At 50.1% G+C, this 6,735-nt stretch overlaps 1 long non-coding RNA gene across 2 annotated transcripts; it reads left to right on the forward strand.

The window, feature by feature from the left end:
* Positions 1-720: 720 nt before the first annotated feature.
* Positions 721-3,720, forward strand: LOC104848017. 2 transcript variants are annotated; one of them, XR_776279.2, is made up of 4 exons: positions 721-901; positions 1,807-1,893; positions 3,120-3,392; positions 3,507-3,720. It is a non-coding gene; the product is annotated as an uncharacterized LOC104848017 (long non-coding RNA). The 2 variants fall into 2 exon arrangements; XR_776278.2 differs by having other exon boundaries at positions 3,120-3,720.
* Positions 3,721-6,735: the final 3,015 nt, after the last annotated feature.

Here is a 6,735-nt window from a genome sequence, read left to right on the forward strand (position 1 = left end):
CTCGTTTGATAGAGGTGAAAATTGCAACCCAAAAGGGTCTGATGAGCTCTCCAAGGCCCCACACCACCCTCTCTCACCCAGAAAGGAAACGTAGCACAGTGATGACACAGGCAGGCCCAGAATCGGGGTAGGCCGAGCTGAATTGAGTTCTTCCCGCTTATTAGCTGTGCGACACAAGGCTAGTTACTTTCCTTCTCTGAGCCTTAATGCCTTCTAATAGCAACCAGGGGTAAGCCTTGTTAGTAACAGCAAAGCATTATGATGGGAGATGCTAGATTCCTGATTGGTCCTTTATCTCCCCATCCCTGTGGGTTTTTGTGCAGAGTTGAGGCACAGTAAGGAATAATCAAATGAGGAAGAGGAGTATGTATTCTTCAGCCCAGGTTCAAGGAAGCCATTCTGGCTCCTGAATGCTCAGGACCGTCTATGGCAAGAGGGAGCTGGGTGGGTCCTATCAGGCATGGTGAATGCATGTACTCTACCAGCCTCTGCAGACACTCGAAGAAGGGGTGCCCGGGAATTCCCAGGGATATGATTCTGCTTAGAGAGAGCCACGCAGGTGGCTGCTGACTCTGTGACACGTAACCCCACCTGCAACCACTTCCGGGCACAATACACATCTTATGCAGTCACCGAAGAGGGCGCTGAATTTTCTTCCTCTGGCGGAGAGCTGAAGAATGGTTACCATAGGGACAGAAGAGTGCGAAGAGGCGTGGAATTTCCCTCCCAACAACCTTCTCCAAGGGTGGCTCCCTCCGTGGGGTAGGCTGGGTAAATTGCTCCACACCACCGTGCCTGCTACACGCAGGGGGAAAATGCGAGCTGTGCCGGTGGTTGTTGTCATCAGTAGCACACACGGATGGGATCAGGAGCCAGGCTTCCTGACTCAATCATCGGCAGGGTGCGTCTGGAGTTTCTCAACCTCTCCCAGTGTGTCGTGCAGGCAGAGATTTAGCACAGGAGATGCGATGCTTGACAAATTGTTGGAAGGTCAGAAAATAGCTGCGTCTTTCAGGATGGCTGGGTGTGCGGAGATGACACGGCCCTGCTGATGATGTTCTCAGCTGCCTGTGGGACCAGGATGGGCGATCAGCCAGAGTGAGCTGGGGGCTGCTTGAAAACAAGGCCCTGTGCTCTCTGCTGAAGCCGAGCATCTGTCTGAGCTGGTGGAACAGCAGTGCCTTCTTCTTTTCCCTTGTTCCGCAAACCTCACACGGGTACTTCACACTGGGACAGTGTGGACCAGAGCTCTGCTGGCAAGGGAGCTAGGGAGGGAGCTAGGAAGGGAGCTCCAAGGCTTCTCCTCCGTGGTATAGGGACGCACACGAGGAGGGCAGCAGTGGTTCTGAGATGCAAACACCCATCTCACTGTGCAGTGGTCGCTAAGAGTTTTCTAGCTACGCTTGGGGTTCCCAAGGAACGTAAGGAGGGGCAATCCTGAAGGGCCAGAAGGGTTCAAGTTTGCTTCCTGCTTCCACCTGACATGCTCTGCTTCTTTGGTTTATGGGGTTTTATTTGGAGATATTCTTTCCACACCCACAAATCGACTCTCACCGTTATCACGAGGCACTGGATGAAAAATGTGAAAGAAAAAGTTATTCTGGCGCTTGTGAGATGGTTAGGCAGCCTGCACTCAGGAATATCGCCAAAGGGGAGAGAGGTGGGGTGTGGTTGCTGAGGGTGGGGTCTCCCCTCGATTAGCTCTGGGACTCACCCAGAGGGTGGTGGGGCCCACTTGTCGGTGTCCGGATGGTCACAGAGCTGGGGCCTTTGGGTCTGTGACTGCTCCCTGCTCTATTTTCCCAGCACCATGAGCCAGACAGCTCTGCTCCCCCAGTCCCCCTGCCAGGACATCTCGGCCTTGGACCCAGCAACCACGGACTGAACGCACAAGTAAATTAAACCTCTCCTTCCTCAAACTGTGGGAGTTGGGTATCACGTCTTAGCGACCAGAAGGCTAACATAGGTATGGGGCTCAACTAGGGGGACAAAGAGAACAAGTGTGGATTTGTGGCCGAGGGATAGGTCAAAGGTGTCAGGCGAGACAGCGAACACAGGAAGAAAGTGTTCTTGCTAGACTGACTTAGGATTCTTCTGAAGGTGGGTCAGGAGGGACTCAGACCAGCCAGAGCAGGGCAGAGGGAGGTGGAGTCTGACCAGGTAGGAAGGAGTTTTGGATATCCAGGGAGGGGACTTTCTCCAAACGGACACAGCAAGACTGGCTACCACTGGGCTTCAAAGGCCCCGTGAGGACAGGGTTGGAGGTCAAGGCCTTGTTGAGAACAGGACTCAGAAATCCCTGACTTCAATTCGGTCAGAGAGAGACTATTTGTGAGGAAACAAGTGTAGCTCCACAAAGAGACACACAGATTTCCTGGCAGGGTTGTACGAACCAAAGGATCACAGCCCGTCTTGCCTCACCTTCCCTCTTTCAAGGGTCCCAAGCAAGCCTTCGTGCAGGGCAAGTCATGCAGATAGAGCCTGAGGGTACACAGTCCTGCCTAGCCTCAGCTGGGATATGCAGCTCTGCGGCTTTCCTACGATTCTCTGGTTTATAGCATTCTTTGATTCTTTAGCACTGTATCCTCAACATCTATGGCCTTTTCATTTTGCTTTTCTTTGATTCTGTGGTCTGATGATCCCGGGACATGGACTGTGACTCAGTTATTTCAAGAGAGATTGTTTTCCCCTTATTTTTGGATTAACGAGTCCAAGCTTCCCTGGTGAGTTGGGGGCCCGTCCTGGGAGGGAGCAGCAAGGTGGGGGGATGATGGGTGACGACACGGTCTTCTCAAATACCGGCTGTGTCCAAAGTCAGTGCTGCTACAGTACTACGGCTCTGTGGTCAGGAACCGATAAGCATCGGCTGAGATGCCGTCACAGGAAACCCCAAACCTGGTCAAGAAGGTTTACCTTTTACTCACACGAAGTCCCCTGCATAGCTCTGAGCCATGCAGGGACTTGGATATCCAGGCTCCTTCTCCCACCCTTTCCAGTTACAACATGACCCCTCCGCTGCCTGCAGGCTGTGTCGGGGATGAGAAACACTGGAGCATCGCACAAGACTAGTGCCCTCCCTGCCCCGGGTGGAGAGTGATATTTATCCCTTCCACTCACAGAACCAGGCCTGTGGCCCCACCTACCTGGAACGGGGGCGAGAAGGGAAGTTTTCTGTGTCTTCAGGAGCAACTGATACAAAACAGCATCTGGTGAACTCGTAGTGCCAGCCGTGTGTGGTGCCATAGCCACACCTCGCTTCCTGGAGGCACCGCAAAACGATGACATCAACCACCTCACGTCATTACCGAGATCCTAACTGACGAGGACACTGAAGCTTAGAAAAACTGCATAACTTGCCTAAAGCCACCCCGAGATTCGGGGTTGAACTTCAGGTTTGAAGTCTCTGGAACTTGCGCCCTTCCCTCTCAGATCCCAGGAGAGTTGGAAGGGAAACTGCTTCCCCTGGGGGGCATCAACGCATAAACCACTGCCTTTCTGCCCACCAGGCCCGGGTCCATGAACAGAAACACAGCCAGCTAACTCCGGACTCCCCCCGTGTGGCCGTGACACTTGGAAGAGGTGACCCACAGTTCCTGATGATTTATTTTTCATTTAGGCCCAAAATATAGGAGGCATCTTTTGATTTTCTTCCCTTTCTCTTGTGTTCTGTGTTAGGAGGTCCAGCTTGTTCACCTTCTAGAACCTGTATCAAATTAAAATGCTGACAATTCCTCTGGAGAAGCTGCAGTGGGGCCCTCTGTTTTTTTGGGGGGGTCTCCTGCTGCTCTGGCTGTACGTCCATCTGCTGCTCTGGCCCCTCATGTCTGACCCACCCTACTCAGAAAGTCAAACTCACCTTGTGGGTGAAGCAAGAGGCACCCTGGTGTATAATGTCAGGGGCGTTGAGTTCTGTGTCTCCTTGGGTCCTCTGCTGCCATCTCTCAACCCCTTGCCCCTTAGTTTAAGAGAGCTGTGTTATAACTGGAGCTCGGTCCGTCCGCTCACCACCTGAAAGACAATAGTCAGGACATGAGATTTGGGCAGGAAATCAGATTTATTCAAAGGCTTACAGCCTGAGGAGGTGGGGGAAGCTATTTATTCCCCCGCTAAATGATTGCTTGGGGAACTCAGGTACACAAAAAGGCTTTGCAGGAAGAAAGGGAGGGTCACAGCAGAAAAGCCACTGAGCAGGGCCCTCATCGTGCAGAGTGTGCTTGGCGGAAAGATCACAGTCTACCTGGGCCTCCTGGTGCTGGATTCTGTGCTTCTTTAGTTACCTGGTGGCAAGTTAAGCATCATTTTACACATTCCCATATGAGCTGAAGGTCACCAGATGTTCTGGGTTATGTAAATTTAAGGAAAGATCACTTAGCAGTTAACATTTTAATCATTTCGGTGCAGCTTTTCTTTAGAACTGAGAATTCCAGAGAAAGAGAGGGAGAATCTGTGCAGAGGAACAGCCCTGTTACAGTATCTCTTAATCCATCGTAGTTAGAGGAACATCTTTTTACAGGGAGGACAAAGGCTGAGTGCAAGAAAGTAATGCAGGAGTGACAAGAACATTGGTTTGGGTTAGAAAACCTGGGGTTGAGCAGCACGCAGGCCCCCCACATGCTGGGCCACCACCTGTGGGCTTTGCAAGTCACCTCACATCTCTGTTTCTTTCTCTATGAAATGGAGATGTTTTAGATCAGGTTTGTTAGTGGATCCAAAGTACTGAAATTAAACAGACATGATTAAGACAACTTATATTAACATCATGTTTTACAGCATGCAGGAAAATACTCTGAACTGTTAAAGACTTTTTTTGGAGAAAAAGTTCCATGCACTTATTTATGGCCTGCTACCAGTCTCCTCCATCAGGCAGCAGCCAGGCAGCCCGGCAGGCATTGATCGCCCCCGGGGAAAGAATGACACAGCACAAAGCAGATAAGAAGAGTCAAGTTCTTGGCTTTTGTGCTTTAAAAGCCAGCCAAGGCCTGGGTGGATGATGAAAGATTTGGAAGGCGAAAGCGAAACATCCTTGTCTCTATGACCAGAAAATTCTCTCTGTGCTGGGGAATAGGTTCTGGCGTACCCTTAAACAGGGAAGAGGCATTAGGTGAGAGAATGAGCATGCTCGCCAGACCCAGGCAAGAACATCTCAAAGAAGCCAGTGGGATTAAACAACAGCTGAGAACAAGATTCCCGACACTCATGGGTGGCCAGCCTTCAAGACGTCTCCAGTGGGTCCCTCTCCTGGGATTCAGACCCCCACACAGTCCCTCCATCACCACATCAGAGCTGCCTGTGGTTAGTATTATGCAGAAGGGGCGATGTGGAATGTTGGAGGGTTGTCAGAAAGGGCTTTCCAGCTCCCACCTCACTGGCTGTCCTGGACCCCTAATCTGTGTCATGACACGCTCAGAGGACATCCGACAAGGGGAGCAGGTGGAAAGACAGGAGCTCCAGGCAACACCCAACATCACCGTACGAGGCGTGTGAGTAGCCACCCTGGAGGTGGAGATGCCAGACCTGTGCAAACCTTCAGATGTGGCCACAGCCCCATATTTCTACCTGAGAGAGGCTTCACGGGACACTGAGATCTAGAGCACTAACCCTAACCCTAACCCAAAGAGGCCACGTGACATTGTAAATTCTCGCTGTCATTTCAACATGCTAAGCTTTGGGTTCATTTGTTATGCAGCATTTGGCTGCCAATCTCTTCAGTTTGACACGCTCTGATCCCTCAGAATTTAGACACAGCCTTGGAAAAAGAGGGCAGAGGACCACATGGACTATAATTAAATTTCTGCCACCTAGAAGAACTCAGGTTATGTGTCAGTTAATCTTAACCGTTAACTTGACTGGAGAAAGAGACTCCTGGAGAGGTGATCGGATCACGGGGGAAGTGATGTTCATGACTGCCTGTGCTGTTAGGAGGTGGGGCCAGATGGAGGTGGTCACTAGGGATGCGTGTTTGGGAGGTCTTTCTCTTGCTGATACCTTACTGGCTTGTTCTGTTTCCCAGCTGCCTTGAAGTGAGGAGATTTGCTTCACCATGCCTTTTTCCCATGATATTTTTGCCTTGTAACCAGCTAGCCGTGGACTAAACCTCTGAAATTGTGAGCCAAAATAAACCTCTCCTCTAAGTTATGGGTATCAATTTCTTCATCCCAGCAATGGCAAAGCCAATCAAATAAAAAATTGGCACCAGAGAAGTGGAGTCCTTGCTGTGACTATACCCGACCATGTGGTTCAGAAGCTGTTAGAACTAGTTTGCAGGAGCAGTTTGGAAAGGTTTGGAGATGCGAATTAAAGATGCCCTAGGATGCTTTAGGTAGATATTGATAGGCAATTCTGGAGGGAGCTCAAAATGCAGACAGAAATGCAGATGATAAAGGACAGGCTCAGGAGGTTTCAGATTGGAAAGAGGACTTTATTGGGAATTGGACTTGAGGCCATGGACTATTATATTCTGGCAAAAAAATATGACTATATTTTGGTCATGTTCTAAGACTTATCTGAGTTTAATGGTTATGGGCTAATAATCTGGAGGAAAAAATTCTAAGGCAGCTCAACATTCAGGTTGTGGCGTGGGTACCGATGGCTACTTTTAGTCAGATTTATAATAAGAAATGGATGAAAAAAAAGCAGAAAGATTTGAAAAACTTAAATTTTGGTCTGAAAAGAGCCATGGATAGAGCTGGGGCCGAAAGAAGTGTGGTTGCTAAAGAGACTGGTGGCATTAAAAAG

Source organism: Fukomys damarensis, unplaced genomic scaffold (assembly GCF_012274545.1).
Source record: "Fukomys damarensis isolate Sample0158 unplaced genomic scaffold, DMR_v1.0_HiC HiC_scaffold_12, whole genome shotgun sequence".
NCBI lineage: Eukaryota > Metazoa > Chordata > Mammalia > Rodentia > Bathyergidae > Fukomys > Fukomys damarensis.